The sequence below is a fragment of the Hemiscyllium ocellatum genome, unplaced genomic scaffold, assembly GCF_020745735.1.
Source record: "Hemiscyllium ocellatum isolate sHemOce1 unplaced genomic scaffold, sHemOce1.pat.X.cur. scaffold_269_pat_ctg1, whole genome shotgun sequence".
Lineage (NCBI taxonomy): Eukaryota > Metazoa > Chordata > Chondrichthyes > Orectolobiformes > Hemiscylliidae > Hemiscyllium > Hemiscyllium ocellatum.
Window position 1 is genome coordinate 1 of NW_026868168.1, and position 17,973 is coordinate 17,973.

General features: G+C 38.0%; 1 long non-coding RNA gene across 4 annotated transcripts in view; it reads right to left on the reverse strand.

The window, feature by feature from the left end:
- Positions 1-11,467: 11,467 nt before the first annotated feature.
- LOC132812403 (uncharacterized) overlaps positions 11,468-17,973 on the reverse strand; it is a 52,670-nt gene continuing 46,164 nt past the window's right edge. For all 4 annotated transcript variants that reach the window (XR_009643620.1, XR_009643617.1, XR_009643616.1 and 1 more), the window contains 2 exons: positions 12,592-12,661; positions 11,468-11,549 (listed from right to left, as the gene is read on the reverse strand). This is a non-coding gene — a long non-coding RNA (uncharacterized LOC132812403). The remainder of the gene's footprint in view (positions 11,550-12,591; positions 12,662-17,973) is intronic.

Consider the following 17,973-nt stretch of genomic DNA (forward strand, 5'->3'; position numbering starts at 1 on the left):
GGAGGAAACCAGAGCACCTGGAGGGGACCCACACTATTATGGAGAGAATGTGGGAAATCCACATTGACCAAGGCTTGTCCTCTAACCTGATGCTGTGAAGCAGGAGTGCTATAATCACAATTTAAATCAAAACAGATAATCCCTGCTCATTGTCCCATTGCTGTTTGTAGAGACATCCTGAGTTTAGAAGTGGCGAATGTAAGTTCATCAACTCCAGCCCAGTTAATGTGGTTAACAACAACAAAATCAATACTCCAACAGTGTCATCATGTACAAGGGCCACTCCTGACTCGGATGAACAGTAACATCAAATCAGAGTCCCTGCAGTCCACATGGAGCAGGTGGATGGCCACTTCCCTGTGAACACTCACTGGTCTCTTCAATCATGTTGAAGACGCAGCAAATCCCTTGTCACACAGAGAGGTGAACAGCGCCTACCCAGTGTGAACCCGCTGGGTCCCAGTGGGCAGGATGAATCACTGAATCACTTCTCTCACACTGACATCTGAATGGCCCCTCCCCTTGGTGGGGCATGATAATCACTGAATCACCTCTCTCACGCATCTGAATGCCCTTCCCCTGTGTGAGCTGACTGGGAACTCCGCAGGTGCTGCATTTGAGTGATCTACCCCCACACTGGGAACAAGTGAATGACCCTCCTCCAGAGTGAGCTCGTTGGTGTTTAAGCAGGTCAGAGGACTGAGTGAATCCTTTCCAACACACTGAGCAGTGAATGGTCTCTCCCCGGTGGGAATGCACTGATGTCTCCGCTGGTGAGAGATTTGAATGAACCTTTCTCACACATGGAACAGGTGAAGGGTCTAAATCCACTGTGCCATCTCTGGTGCCTCAGCAGATTGGAAGATGAGTAAATCCCTCCCCATACGTGGGGCAGGTGAGCGGCCTCTCCGCAGTGTGACTGTGTTGGTGAGTGTCCCACTGAGAGGGTTAAGTAAATTCCTTTATTCTGATTGAGCCCGTCCTCCTGTTTCTTCTCAGTTGTTATTGACAATCTCATCCCCCCCGCACCAGAACCTGTTCCAGATCAGGCAGAATGGTTAGCTGCAGCTGGTCACCTGACCGTCACTGGTCCTGAAGGTTCACTCTCCACAGAGGCTGCCAGACCTACTGATTTTTTTTCCACAGCAATTTCTGTTTTTATTTCTGACTTCCCAGCATTTGCAGATGTTTAGTTTTCCAATACTCATCTTGTCTGTTGCAGAGGAGTTTATTGATGAAATTAAAGGGTTTCAAAAATTGTACATTAGTTCACACATCAGCTATGATCATCATGAATGGCAACAGCAAAGTCGAGGGCTGAATGGCCTCCTCCTGTTCCAATGAAAGTTATCCTTTTGTCAGCTTGTGGTAACATTTTCCCCTCACTGCTCACTTCACCTCCATGGTCGAACACACTGTTACTGACTGAACAAACCTCTTGTGTTTGAACTAAACCTGCTCATGTCAATGGCTCCCCCTTCCACCTCCCTGGTTTAACTCTCACCGTGGAGTGCTGTCTCATATTACTGCAGGAATACCGACAAGGATTAATCCTGGAGTCTGTATCCGCTGGGATCCACAATCACCGTTTTATTTCCTTCTTCCTCTTCATTCTGTCGATTGAACTCTCGGTTTCAATCCATTCTCCTGTCAAGCTCTTCAACATGTCCATGTTGGTGGACTAGAGGCATCTGGGATGAAGGAAGTGTATTAGGCAGAAGCACGAGGAGCGATGATAGCAAGGACAGTTCTCATTGTAACGGCAGAGTTTCTCCGCGACCCAAGTGAGTGGTGAGCAACCTGAGTTTGTGTGGGAGACAGATTCAATCAGGGATTGGTAAGACACTCAGACATTGACCTGTACCATCTGATTGTTAAACTCAGGCAGAAGTAAGAAAGAATGCACATTAGATAGCAACTGTTGTTACCTGGGCAATGAAGCATCTTCCAACCCAAGATTTCAACCTCAAATCCTGAAAACACAGACACAAAGCTTCCTACTTGTACCAGGCTGTCTCTGAGCCCCTCTTTCTTGAAAAAGCATTGTTGAGCTGTTCAGCCTTTCCTGGTGATTATAACCACTATGTTCCTGAAAGATTTTTTGACTGAACCTTTATATTCCTGTCCTTGTGAGTGATGAAAAGTAGCAAAAACAGTTTTCCTGACCTGTGAGGGGTTTGGATTGGAGTGTTTTATATTGCAAATCATTCCCACCCTCACATTTCAGTGTGAAATTGATGTAAAACTGAAGGGAAGGAGTGAGTGAGCACCCACAGAACCATAAAGGAAGCATTTGGATCCTGAAGTTGAATGAACCTACTCTAAGATCAAACTAAACAACACGCCCTTCATTTACTATCATCCATGTGCCTATCCAAGAGTCGCTTCGAGCGTGATGGATCTGAATCTACTGCCACCACTGGCAGGCATTCCATGCACCCACCACTATCTATAAAGAAACTATCTCTGACATCTCCCCACAACTTCCCCCATTCACCTTAAAATTAATGCCACTTTGTGGGGAAAACTCTTTCATTACCCATTCTAATCTATGTCCTCTCATCATCTTATAAATATCTATCAAGTAAACTCTCACCTTCTTTCACCTCAATGACCAAAGCCCCAGCCCCTCAACGTTTTTTCATAAGACATGCCTTCTAGTCCAGGCAGCATCTTGGTAAATCTCATCTGCACCTTTTCTAAAGCTTCCTCATCCTATGTATAATGAGGTGATCAGAACCGAACACAATATTCCAAGTGTATCTCACCAGGGATCCATAGAGCTGCAGCATAACCTCATGGCTCTTAAACTCAATTTTCCCCTGCGAATGAAAGCCAACACAGCATACACCGTCTCAATAAACCTATTACCTTGGATTCAGCCATGAGGGATGTATGGACGTGCACCCCACGATCCCTCTGTTCCTCCCACATTGTCACGAATCCTGCATTTAATCCGAAAATATGCACTCAAATTTGAAATTGCAAAATGAATAACTTCACACTTTCCCAGGTCGTACTCCATCTGCCACTTTCTCAGCCCACTCTGCCAATGTCCTCTAGCAACTACAAAAGCCCTCCACACTATCGACAACTCCACCAACCCTCGTGTCATTGTCAAACTCCTAACCCACCCTTCTACTTCCTCATCAAAGTCATTTATAAAAATCACAAGAAAGCAGAGTCCCAGAACTAATCCCTTCAGAATACTACTGGTCACCGTGCTCCAAGCTGAAAACTATCCATGTAATCTCACCCTGTCTTCTTTGGGCCATCTAATTTATTCTCTAATCAGGCAGGTTTCCCTGTATCCCATGCTTCATTACTTTTCTAAATGAGCCTACCATGGGGAACCTAATCAAACACCTGCTAAAATCCATATACTCCACATCCACTGCTCTGTGCTCACCAATGTGTTTGTCACATCCACAAAAAAATTCAGTAAGGTTTGTGAGGCATAACCTGCGGCTCACAAAGCCATGCTGACCATCTCTAATCAATCAATACTTTTCCAAATAATCATAAATTCTGTCTTTCAGACTCCTCTCCAATAATTTGCCCACAACCGATGTAAGACTGACTCATCGATGATTCAGGATTATCTCAATTGCTATCTTGAATAAGGGAATAATGTTTGCCACCCTCCAATCATCTGATATGACTCCAGTGGACAGTGAGGATGCAAAGATCATTGCCAAAACACAGTAATCACTTGCCTCCCTTCCCATAACAACCTAAGTTATATCCTCTCTGGCCCAGCGGAACATCTATCCCTGTGATGTTTCAATGTTTTCAGCACATTCTCCTGCCTTAACATCAAACTGTTCGACCATATCAGCCTGTTTCACGCTGTCCTCACAGAGAACAAGTCCCACTCACTCATGAATACTGAAGCAAAGTTCTCATTAAGGACCTCCCCCTCCCCTCTGACTCCTGGCACAAGTTTGCTTCACTATAAGGGGTATTAATGTGGAATTATATCTCAGCACTGAATTAATGTAAAGATATTGCAGTGTACAATCACTCGATTACTTTGAATATTGAGTTGTATTTTTAACTGAGAAAAACACAGTTGAATTGATTTGATTATATTTCACTTCATGCTAACATTTATTGTGTTTCCAAGCACAACAACAGTTTCATTTTTACATATATATAACTTACTTAAAATTCATCGCACGTTTATGTACAGAAAATAGAATTAACATCTGCTTGTTCCTTTCTTTATCGATGACTGTTCATTTTGAATTTGTGGAAGTTGTACATTGTTGAAAGGAAGGGAAATTGCATTTTTAAATCAAAGTACAATGATCACGCAGTTTTATCAATTTGTCCTTTCAAAGAATTGTCATGAGATTCCTCTTTATTTAAGACCACCATTGTATTGTTATTGTAAAATATTGTTTAATTTCCAGTCCATTACACACAGAAACTACCAAATTAATTCCCATTTGATTACTACAATAAAACAGCTGATTAGTTTTCATTTGTGTAACCACATTAAACATAATATTGCAGTCCTGCCCGTCCTGTGGGAACATTATGAAAGGAACTTGTGGAGCTGTGGCAGTGTCTATATTACTGGACTCCGAGGGAAGGTTTTCAAATCACACCTTCACACCAGAAATATACCAAGAGCTGCTCTGAATGGTGATTAGAGAGCACCTAAGCACAGACTGAACTGCTTTTTCAATTCAACATTAGATCTGCACTTATCTATTATATCAAAAATCACACAATCTGATACTTATTTGAGTCAGGTTACCAAGAAATATGTGTTGGAAACTTCACTTTAGCCACATTGCTTTTACAAAAGACTTACATCTGTCCTGTTTTCTCTAACTAAAAGAAATCTGAAGAGGATTTTTCACTTTTATGAAAAAAGGGGAGATGTTTCCCATTTAAATTAATGCTTTCCCGATTTGCCCCTTTTCCGTTTATGTGAGGTTCATAATAATGCTCTACTTTCAGATTGTGGGGATACCTGTATCTAATTCTGTTGCTTATAAGTTCCTGGAGAATATTTGAAAATGTTGCAGAATTAAAGATTACGATTCTAAGTAATGTGATTGATTTTTTTTGTTACAAAGGGGCAAGTCCAAACAATTGAAACACATTAAACATTATTCTCTCGTGCTATAAATTTGAAATAAAGTTGATGTCTTCTTCAGTAAACAAACAAGTGCTACCACCAAATTACATGTCACCAGCTGGTTACCTACTTTGTAACTAAATGTTGTGATTCATCTAATATTACTCTGTCCTTTTATCAAAGTGAATTTGATTTGTTCGGTTTATGAATTGTCAGAAACTTGCTTTTATTTTTTTCCATTCACCTGTTCATTTTGACACAATAGATTGGAGTTTGTTCATTTAAAAAAGGTTTGCACGTCTCTCACATATCTCATTTCTTGTATTATGATTCAAGAATGTTCCTGTTGGAATTCGAGTAAATTCCAAACATTTGTTGACTTCAAATAAGATCTGTAACACCCAGTTATCAATCTGTTGTTAATGTTTCAGCGGTTACATTGACATTGATTAGGTACTCATTCAGAGAGATCAATTAACAATTATAAACTATTTGCAGGATTATTGAATTGAAAGAGAGATACAGATGGGCAAACATTTTTTGGAAGGCATTGCTTTTTCATTTAAATGTGTTGGCTGTTCCAGAATTCTATCTCGCCTTCCATTGGTTTTCTTGTCGAGAATGCAGATTTATAGTTCATGTGAATTTTAATGCTTTCTGTATTTTGAGATTTGTATCAGATTTAAGAAGAAAAGGAGAAACAATTAACATGAAAACTTAGTGAATAGAAAGCAAAGGAAATTAAATTGACAGAGGCAACTTTTAGTATAATCTCTGAATATTCAGTCAAATTTTTTCTAATGTCAAGTCAAGGCGTGGTGCCAGAAAAGCACAGCAGGTCAGGCAGCATTCGAGGAGAAGCAGAATCAACGTTTTGGGCATCACCCCTTCATCAGGAATCTTTTCTGATGACGGCCTAAAGCCCGACAGGTCGATCCTCCTGCTCTTTGGATGTGCCTGCCCTTGTCCAATGCCACAACTCTTGGCTCTGATCGTCAGCTTCAGCTTTCCCCACTTTCTCCAAATATGTTTAATGACAAGAACTGAAAAGGTTAGCATCAGCAGTTGGACAAGACCAAGTAAACACATTTTTGCAATATTTACAGAGAAAACCTGTTCGAGAACATGCAACAAATCAGATCGAACAACACTCTTGCCGTTAGAAACCCTTGCCCATTCATAATAAAGAATAACCATGCGGTGAACAACCAGTGTGGTGTATAACTACTGAACTGAAATACCAGAGGGACAACGATTGCATTTATTGGAGGGAATGATAACCAGATCCTTACTGTGATAGTGGTGATTAATCTCAGAAACAATAAGATATTTACTGTGATTATCCACTGAACAGTAATTAGATGGTGATGAAGATCTTTGTGTGGCTTCATGTGCAGTGTTTTGTTTGAACATTGATTTCAGTAACATTGAGATATTTTACAAGATTGACAATTGACTGTTATAGATAAGTTTCAAAGGCAACTTTTTTTAAATGTCAGTTTTGTTTAGCGAAACACAATTCTAATTATACGGAATCCCTACTGTGTAGAAATAGGCCATTTGGCCCAACCAAGTCCTACACTGACGTTCCAAAGAATAATCCACTCAGCAACCAATCTGCTCACAGATTATTGGACATTTACCCCTGACTAATGCTCCTAACCTACACAACCAGAACAAACGTGCCAAGTTTAATAACATGGCCAATTTACCTAATCTGCACATCTTTGGATTGTGGGAGAAAACCAGAACATGCAAAACTCCACACAATAGATGTGACTGAGGAGGAATCAAACACCATTTGCAATAACACTGTAACACACGAGTGCTAACCACTGACCCTCTGTTCTCAATGCCCCATCAAGAAGTGAGATAAGTAAGAGGCGTGCAATACAAAGATAAAAATCTCCTAACAAATCACAAATAACAATAATTAGAAAATTAATATGATCAAAATACAACAATACTAGGTGAATTGCATTGTTAAGTTGCAAATTAGGAATGAGCAACTAATGAATAACGAGAAGTGACATTTGTTTATTCACTGGATGAAGAAATTGACTTGCTTTTCACCTTTGTAACACTGCAGAATAGCAAATTAGTGCCTGAAATGTTATGAATTAAGCTCTTTCTAATAAAAGAAAAATAAAGTTTTCATATTGCAGTGTTGGTACTCAGAACAATTGGTTAAATTAAAATGTGATCTCAACTTGTTCAAAAGACTTTCTTAAATAATTGCACAATTATTATCATGACAATGACTTGATAATGTTTGTTATATGAGCAATTAAAATGATTCAATATTTCAAAAACACTGTTGTTTATGTTGATTGCATATTTATTAAAATTGGTAAATTGTGGAATACAATATAGAAACTAGCTTTATGAATTGAAGAAAAAATGAGCCAGTGATTACAGAACATTTATTTTCTTTACAAAATACAGGTAACACAAGAAATGTGAATTTCTATCAAAATGGTTTCCTCATAGAGACATGTTATTTTAATTCAGAGATTAATATTATGATCAGATTTCAGACATTTGTGTCAAAATTTGGAAGAAAGTTAATAGATAATGAAAGTGAGCATGAAAATAAACAAATGATGCAGATATTTGGTACATAAAGGAATTATAATAATTGTGTCATTATTGTACAGTGATGAATAATGTTGGAATAGAAAGGACAAAAAGAATCAACATGTTCAAATCATTCTTTTCTTCCAATTAAATGAAATCAAATAATCATTTTGTAGAGCGCGTGATTCGGAAAAAAAAAGTCATTTACTGTGTGATATAAACTGAAAACGAATTCCATTTTGCAAAAATGGAGACTTTCCCAAATTCAAAGTTTAGGTTTGCTGAATTATACAACAAAGTGGTGTAATTTGAAATATCTCTTGCACACAAATGTAAAATAAATAAACTTAAAGATTTTTAGAATGACAAAACGTTTGTTGTTTGCATGATTGTATTACAGTCAATATCCGTGATAAAGTAAAAGCATTGTTTTTAAGCAACATAAATCATCTTTAACTCCTGAACCGAAATAGAAGATATCAATTGCACTTGTTGCATGAAATAGTAAACAAATGCTTACTGTTGTCATTGGTTTTCAGGAGCAATCAGGTACTTACTCAGGTTATTCTACTGAACAATTAATCAGGTGGTGATGGAAGTCTTTGTGCAGCTCTATGTGTACTGTTTAGTGTGACATTGGTTTCAATAAAATTGAGATATTTACATGAATTAGGAACAGATTGATAATTGGATGCGAATGATCTGATTTAAAAATCTGACAGTTTTTTTTATACTTACTATGATTGTTGAGTGAAACGTTCTTAAACCATCATGCAATCAAGGGATAAGTGAGAGTTGGCAAATCCAACTTTCAAATGAACACAACCTGATATTTTCACACCATTTCAATGTCACATTCAATATAAATAAATGACTGGAAAGCAAAAATCAAATCTCACACAATCATAAACTGACCAGTAATTAAAAAATATATAAATAATATCATGTGACATTTGTTTATTTTACTGAAGAATCAATTGATCTTTTCTCATATTTATAGCACTGGAACATAAAATTCTATGTGTTGTTTTAACTAAGATCTACAGAACAAGAGAAAATTAATGACTAACATGACTTTGTATATTTCAGCTTTATGACTGCAACATTCTCAAATATTTTCCGAGGAATATTGATTGAGTGGAATTAGATACATATTGCTATTAGTGACCAGAAGAAAGTATATAGCAGATACTGTGATTATTGGAATGAATGATGAATGATGATACCTCCTTATAATCACAGATATTGTGATTGGATATACAGTAAATGTCAGCATCGAAGTAAATTATAATCAAATCAATTCAAAAATGTTTCCAAGTTTAAAATAAATACAATATTCACAATGATTGAGAGATTGCACTTTGCAATGTCCTTGCAGTATTTATTGTACGGAAGCATAATTCCACATTTATACCCCTTACTGGATTGCACAATTATTGTATATAAGATATATTAGCAACAAAGGGATTTTAAAAATCATATTCGTGAATTTGAGAATAATGAGATATCTCATCTTGATATTAGACTGAGTAATATATAGAAATGAAGAATAATATTGCAGGAAACATAATTGGAGCTCTCTGAATTTCAAAGGCTGAGATAATTGTTATGTTTCACCTGAGCAAAAATCAGATATTTACAAAGAATTTTGCAAGGATATTATTGGTCATTTTGTCTTTGGATTGGCCTGAACAAATATGTATAATAATAGTAGCATTGACAATCATGTGTAATTGCTGGGCTGAAAAGTAAGAGGATAGCTCTTGTATTTATTGGCAAGAATTATAATGAAATGTTTACTGTGGTTACTGCACTCAGTAACAATAAGATCAAGATCAATGGCTGTTAGAATCCTTGGCCACTCGTAATGAAGAATAAACACTGCTGTGAGCAATACGTATCTTGGATAATTACAGAACAGAAATTTCAGAAGACACTCATTGTATTTACTGGAGGGAATGATAATCAGATGCTTACTGTGGTGATTGATCTCAGGAACAATAAAACAGTTACTCAGATTATTCCACTGAACAGTAATTAAATGATCATGAGACCATTGTCTGGCTTTATGAATAGTGTTTTTGTGTGAGCATTGATTTCAATAACAATGCCATAGTATCCAAGTCTACAGGTTAGGTGAGTTGGCCATGCTAAATGGCCCATAGTGTTCACGGATGTGTAGGTTAGGTGCATTAGTCAGGGGAAATGTCGAGTAATAGAACAAGGGAATGTGTCTGGGTGGGTTACTCTTCGGAGGGTCGGTGTGGACTTGTTGAGACAAGTAGCCTGTTTCAACACTGTAGGGATTCTATGACTCTATGATTCTTTGATTTAGGAATAGATTGATAAGCGAGTGCTAAAGATACTATTTAAAGTCAACAAAATCTTTATGTTGAGTAGAATTGCTTAGCAAAATGCTTTGAAGCCATCATACACAAAGTGAGATAAGTGGAAGTAGTAAGGTATGTGATATTTTAAATTTGAAAACTACAGTGTCCTCAAATCTAAAATTTAGAGACAATGTAATGTGATACATACATTTATTAATGACCTGAAGATAATAAATTGCAGATTCTGTGATTATTGGAATGAACAACAGACAGAGCAAATCCAAAATTGGATTGAAAAGCAATTCAAACTCTGCTTAGATATTTTCTAATCACCATTCGAAGCTGTTTTGGTGCATCTCTGTTGAAGATGGGAACTCAACGCACACTTCCTGGTCTCGTGGGAGACACTCTACTGGATTCCACAGGTTCCTTTCATTATGTTCCCACCCAGGAAGGGTGGGATTATAATTAATTGTGATTACTCAAATGAAAACTAACCAGTGTTCACTCTGATAATTGGGCTGGGAATTAATTCGACTGTTTCTATGCAATGGACTGAGAATGAAATGGTAATTCACAATAATGATGGTACTAAGTATATAGGCTCTTACGAAAAATTAATATCGTGACAATTGAAGGAAAAATAAATAGACATATCATGCGCTTATTGTAAATTCATGAAAAATACAACTGCTGAATAGTTTTAAAGCAATTTTTCTGATAATGAAAAGATAATTAGAATGCTTAGCACCAGATGGAATCACCAAAAAAAAATTCACTGTGACTATTCAGCTGCAGGCAGCTCCCCTTCCTTCCACAAATGTACAACTTCCAACAATTCAAAATGTACTCTGATTGATAAAGGGAAGAACAAACAACATGTACGTTTTTTTCTCGTGTTTACAAAAAAAGTCACAAATTTGAATATTTTTAGCTTTAAAATATTTAACCCTTGCTGAGATCAGAAATACAATAAACCTTCACGTTGAAGAAAAATATAATCAAATCAAATCAAAATATACATCGATATTCACAATAATTGGGAGATTGAACACTGCAATATCTTTCCATCAGTTGATGTACTGAGCCATAATTCCACTTTTATATCCCTCACTGGATTGATCAGTTATTAGATATTAGCAATAACTAAATTATTAATATGCTGTCAGTGAACTGAATATAAAAGAGAAATCTCACATTGTTGTTTGAAGATACAATGTGCCGAAATAAACAGTAATTATTGGCAAAATGTCATTAGATAACTCTTAATCGATGAGGCTATGGTTACTTTGATTGTTGAAATAAGTAGCATTCAGATATTTCCAATGAGCATTGGATGGAAAATCAATCTTTTTGGTATAGACGTGAAAAAAACGTTTTATTGGAGTATTGTCAATAAGAAATATAGGATTAAATTATGATGTGCATCTCACCTTACCGAATATTTTCAACTTTTCTAAAAGTTTCTAGTCCAATCATCAGTTTAAAAGGGGTCATTTTGGTTCAGCAGATCAGTAACTGCAAACATTTTCAACACATCTCCATCAAAGCTGATAATTCAGAAAAAAATACCAAAGCATTACCTTGTAAATGTCAAACTATATCTTTAGATTAGAGTCAAGTTCATTCTCTACTTACTTTATTCCTATTTTTGACACCAGTGACTAAATATTGATTAGATTAAATGTCATATGTGTTAGACATGAGTTTTCTCTCAAAGATCTGTGCAACACAGGAATGGGCCCTTTGGCCCATAACGTTGTGCTGAACATAATGCAAAATAAACTCACCCCTTCTGTCCACATCCTTCCAAATTATCTAAATGAACATTTAAAAAAGCCCTAATGTATCTGCCTCTACCACCAACCCTGGAAGTTCATTCCAGACACCTACCACTCCCTTTGTAAAAAACAAATTGCCCCTCACATGCCCCTTGAACTGTCTCCCCTAACCTTAAATGCATGTCACATACTTTTGACGTTTCAACTCTGGGAAAAACCATTTTGACTGTCAACCCTATTTACGTATCTCCTGATTGTATAGACTTGCATCAATTCTTCCTCCATCCTCCGCTACTCCACAAAAAAGCAACCTGAGTTTTTCTCACGTCTCCAAATCCAGGCAGCATCCTGGTAAATGCCCTCTGTACCCTCTCCAAAGCCACCATACCCGTCCTATAATGTGGCGAATAGGAGTGAATACAATACTTTAAGTATGCCTTAACCAAAGTCTTATAAAGTTGCAACATGCCATCCTGACTCTTGTAATCAGTTCCCTGACCAATAAAGGCAAGCATGCCATTTGCCTTCCTGACCACCCTATCTACTTGCATGGTCACTTCAGGGAGCCATGGTCTTGAATGCCAAGATCCCTTTGAACAACAAAGCTGTTCAGGGTCCTGCCATTACCTACTTTTCCTTAATATTTGAGCTCCCAAAGTGAAACACCTCACAGTTGTATGGATTAAACTTTGCCTTTAATTTCTCTGCCCATATCTGCAATTTATCTTTTTCCTGCTGCATTCTTTGACAACCCTCTACATTATCCACAACTGCACTGAACTTTGTATCGTCTGCAAACTTATTAACTCACCAAATTAGATTTTAATCCATGTCACTTATATATATTTGTCCCGCAAACAGAAGGGTTCCAGTGCAGATCCCTGTGGGAAAAAGACAGAAAATGAGGAAAATGCAGAATTCTTGAATAAATGAGGTTTCTTTCAATGACAAAACTATTCTGATGAATAATCTCTGAAGGTGTGATTTTTGTTTTGAAATTAACCCAATATTTTAATTCTCAGTTTACTGATCTTATTGAATATCTAGTACAAACTGCTGTGAAAATATTGAATCGTTTTAAGTGTTTAGTTCCAACATTAATTATTCTTTAATTGTAATTTCAATTATCACACCATCATGAGAGTTGAATCTATTATTTCTTAGTGCCAGTATCATGATGAAATATTTACACTCGTTTCAGGTCAACACACCTGCAATCAAGCAAAGTTTTCTCACCCAACACTCATAGTAACTATCTCATTCTCTTTCATTTGAATTCTCATTTTAATTAAATGATCATTAATCAGTCTTATCAATTAAGAGATGACTAACTAGTTTTCACATCAATATTTCAGTTCTTTCCAACATATTGTACAATTACATTGCAGTAAGGGTTTTCTCATCATTCTTAAATTTGTTATCAGCTATTTTTGTGTCTGATTTCCAGTATCCACAGTTTTTTGCGTCCTTGTATTAATTGTATTTCATTTCAATGCTAACATTTCTATATTTCTAATTATTACAATAAGAGCTAAGTATTTTTCATGTTAAACATTGTATTAATTTCACGTGTTTCTTGTGTATACAAACCAGAATTAACAAATGTTTGCTCTATTCTTTTACAATAAATCTTGAATTCTTAGAAATCACAATTTTGTGAAAATGAGGGAAATTATCTTTCGATTAATAGTCACATTGAATGACTAATGCTTTACTTCCAAGTCATGAGCATTACAAAGCAGTTTAATTTTGAGTACATAAATGACTGCTTCAAACATATTTAATTACTTGATTATCATGAGATTTATATTTGTTTAAGATCATTGTCGCTTCGTTCCAACATTTTTATGAATTACTAATTCCTTTTATCAGTCCATTACACACTGGAATTGTCGAATACAACCCAGTCTGATTATCACAATAAATATTTGAGCAGTTTTCCCTGTGAGTAACCACCGTAAGTATGTGATTATAGTCCTGCCCTTCTTGCATAGGAACATTATGTAGGGCTCTGGTAATGTCTGTACTGAAAGACCAGGAGGTATGGATTCAATTCTAAACTTCAACAGAGATGTGTCAAAGCACCTCAGAGTTGATTAGAAAATATCTAAGTGTCTTCTGAATTATTTTTCAATCCAACATTTTCTCAACTTGTATCCGTTGTTCATTGTAATGTTCACAATATCTTGAATTTATTTGCTTCCGTTCACTGACTAAACTATGAATGTTATTATGCTGCTTCTAAGTACCTCTCAACTTTTAATAACTTTGCAGTCATAAAGATTCTACAGTGTAAATTACATTTAAGGTAAGGGGAAACGATTTAAAAGGGATCTGAGGGGCAACTTTTTTCACAAAGTGTGTTTGGCTCACACGGAATGAGCTGTGAGAGGAAAGGCGGTGGCTGGTACAATTATAACATCTAAAAGACTTTTGGACAGTTACATGGATAGAAAACGTCCAGAAGGATATGGAACAAACACAGGAAAATGGGGCTAGTTTAGTTTAGGGAACCTGGCCGGGCTGCCTGAATGGCCTGTTTCCGTGCTGTACCAAGCTAGCATAGTACAATTCAAACTTGACTGCGATGGGTAAAGGAGAGAACAAACGGGTGTTGATTCGATTTTGCGTCCATAAAAAAGTGACATGAATTTTAAATAATTTTGTCACAAGAAATAGTTTACTCTTATTGTGATCAGAAATACAATGAATGTGAGCATTGAAGTCAAATATAATTAAAACAATTCAACTGTGTTTATATGGTTAAAATAAAAATTGATATTCACAATCATTGTGAGTTTGTACACCGCCATATCTTCACATTACTTCATGTACTGAGCCATTATTGCATTTACTGAGCATAAATATACCCCCGACTGAACGGAACAATAATTAGATGTTAGCAACACTTAGATTTTCAAAATCTATCAGTGCACCGTGAAGAAGGAGAAATTGATGTAATTTTATCCTGATCGATGATCCAACATTTGTGTCTAAATCAGGAAGAGAGTAAGGAGATAACCAAAGTGAATATCAGAGTGACCACAAGATACAGTCCATGACATTTGATAGAAAAAGGAATTTGCATAATTCCATGGTTATTGAACGTTAATAATTAATTCCCTCCGCAGCTACTGAAACAGTCCAAGTCCAAGTACAACAAGATCTGGACAATATCCAGGTTTGGGCTGACAAGGGGCAAGTAACATACATCCCACACAAATGCAGGCAATGACCATCACGTATAAGAAATAATCTAACCACCATCCCTTGACATTCGCTGGTGTTGCCATCATTGAACACCCACTATCAACATCCTGGGAATAATCATTGATCAGAAACTGAATTGGTCTCAGCACATAAACACGGTGGCTACAAGAGTAATTCAACTGCTGTCTCCTGAAAGCCTGTCCAACATCTACCAGACACAAGTCAGGAGTGTGATGGAATACTCCCCACTTGCATGGATAGTGCTGCCCTAACAACACTCAAGAAACTTGATACCATACGAAACAAAGCAGCCCGCTTGATTGGCACAGCATACACAAGTATCCACCCCCCACACCCCCACCACCACTGATGCTCCGTAGCAGCAGTGTATACTATCTACAAGATGCACTGCAGGAAATCACGAACCAGCACCTTTCAAACCCATGGCCACTTCCATCGAGAAGGACAAGAGCAGCAGCTAGATGGAAAGACAACTATCTTCAAGTTCCCCAATAAGGTACTAATCACCCTGAATTGGAAATATATAGCTGTTCCTTCACTGTCGCTGGGTCAAAATCCTGGAAATCCCCACCCCAAGGTATTACATAGAACATAGAAAAATACAGCACAGTACAGGCCCTTCGGCCCCTGATGTTGCGCCGACCAAAGCCTACCTAACCTATACTCGCCCAATAACCTCCATATGCTTATCCAATGCCCGCTTAAATGACCATAAAGAGGGAGAGTCCACCACTGCTACTGGCAGGGCATTCTATGAACTCACAACCCGCTGAGTAAAGAATCTACCCCTAACATCTGTCCTATACCTACCACCCCTTAATTTAAAGCTGTGTCCCCTAGTAACAGCTGACTCCATTAGCGGAAAAAGGTTCTCACTGTCAACCCTATCTAAACCCCTAACCATCTTGTACACCTCTATCAAATCTCCCCTAAACCTTCTTTTCTCCAATGAGAACAGACCCAAGTGCCTCAGCCTTTCCTCACAGTTTTGTGCTGTATACCCACAGCAGGTAGAGTGCAGCGGCTCAAGAAGACAGCTCACCACCAATTTCTCAAGGGCAACTAGGGACGGGCAATAAATGCTGGGCCCAGCCAGTGACACCCACATCACATCAAATAAATATTATTATAATGTCTGCAAGACCAAAACAGCTCCACGCTGTCCTAGCTGCAATCTCTGCCCCTTATTGAAAAAGATAAAAGAATCTGACCTTGCTCAACTTTCTCATCAAAACCAAGTACAGTATTCACCCCAGCCCTCTCTTATATGAACCAGCAGCATTTCCACCACCAACAGTAGATCCTCTTAAAATATTTTGTCAGTAACTTTTAATTAACTGGTTACTACAATTACAATGCAATCTGTACAAACAGATTAAATACCTTTTATGCAACAACAAATTTTCTAACAACTTTTCTCGATCTCTGTCATTCTTTTTAGTTCGATGAGGTAGGGAGGGATGGAAACACGACAGTGATGTAAGATATATGTAATACAGTGAGACAGGGAAGCTAGTATGGCTCATGTTGACTCTTAGACCCCACACAGTGAAGCAACACATTCACTGCATAATAAACATAACATAACATTTCAACCCCACTCACACCCGGAGTGACAGAAATAAAATGTGGATCGGTTGGACAGGATAGGTTTGTTACAGTTAGAGTTTGGGAGAGTGAGGGGTGACATGACTGAAGTATCTAACATCCTGAATGGTTTGATAAGGTGGATGTGGAAAGGATGTTTCCACTTGTGGGTCATTCCTGAACTAGAGGGAACTGCTTTAAAATTGGGTTCACCCTTTCAGGACAGCAATGATGATATTTGTTTCCCATCAGAGGGCTGTGCAAATTTGCAACTCTCTGCCCCAGAAGGTGGACTCACTGAGTATTTTTAAGACACAAGTTGATAGATTCTTGTTAAGGGACGTTGAGGGGAGATGGAATACAAATCACGAACAAATCAGGCCTGGTCTTAATGAATGGTTGGGCTCGAGGGGCCGAATGGTCACCTTCTGCTTCTCTCACATGATCCCAACACTGAGATTTTTGTTTAAAATTCATTCACTGGATGTAGGTGCCACTGGCTGTGGGCAGCATTCATTACCCAGAGAGCAGGTAAGAGCCAACCACATTGCTGTGGGTCAGGAGTCACATGTAGGCCAGACCAGGTCAGGATGGCAGCTTCCGTCCTGAAAGGGCATTACTGAACCAGATGGGTTTTTCCTGACAATGGAGAATAATTTCATCAATAGACTCATATTGCTAGATGATTATTAAATTCAAGTTCCCCGTCTGTCATGGTGGGATTCGAATGAGGGACCCCAGAATATTCGCTGGGTCTCTGCATTAACAGTTCAGCAATGATACCACAGGACTGTTCCCGAGCTACAAAGGGTGGGAACCAAAACCTTGATCAAACAGGGAGAATTAAGGAGCATTGAAGGGAATGGGGGAAGAGAATGACCAAGTTTAGGTTCAAGGCAACTGAAACTAAAGCCACCAACAGGGAGGAGAACAAAGTAAGAAACCCTCACACAGCTGGAATTGGATAAGTGCAGATACCCCAGGGAGGTGTGGAACTACGCAGGGAGGACAGGGTGAAGGCCCGGGTAGGTTTAAAAGCAGTGAACCAAATTTTGAAAATATCTTTCTGAACATAATGTAGATCAGGTTAAAACTGAGGAAGGTGTCTGACACAACTTGCTGCAAGGACACAGACAGCAAAATCTGAGGTGATCATGAGGTAATGGAGGTAGAATGTGGGAGACAAGCTGGGACTGTATTGGAATAGTCATGGTGAGAGGGAACAAATGCTGGATGCAGGGTTTCAGCAGCTGATGGACTGACGCTGAGGTGAGCCATCGGAAACTGAGCAAGTGACCACCATCTCATAGGACAGAGAAACTGATCCCTCAGCCTGAAACTGACTGACCACGTGGCTGTCAGTGTCTCCAACACA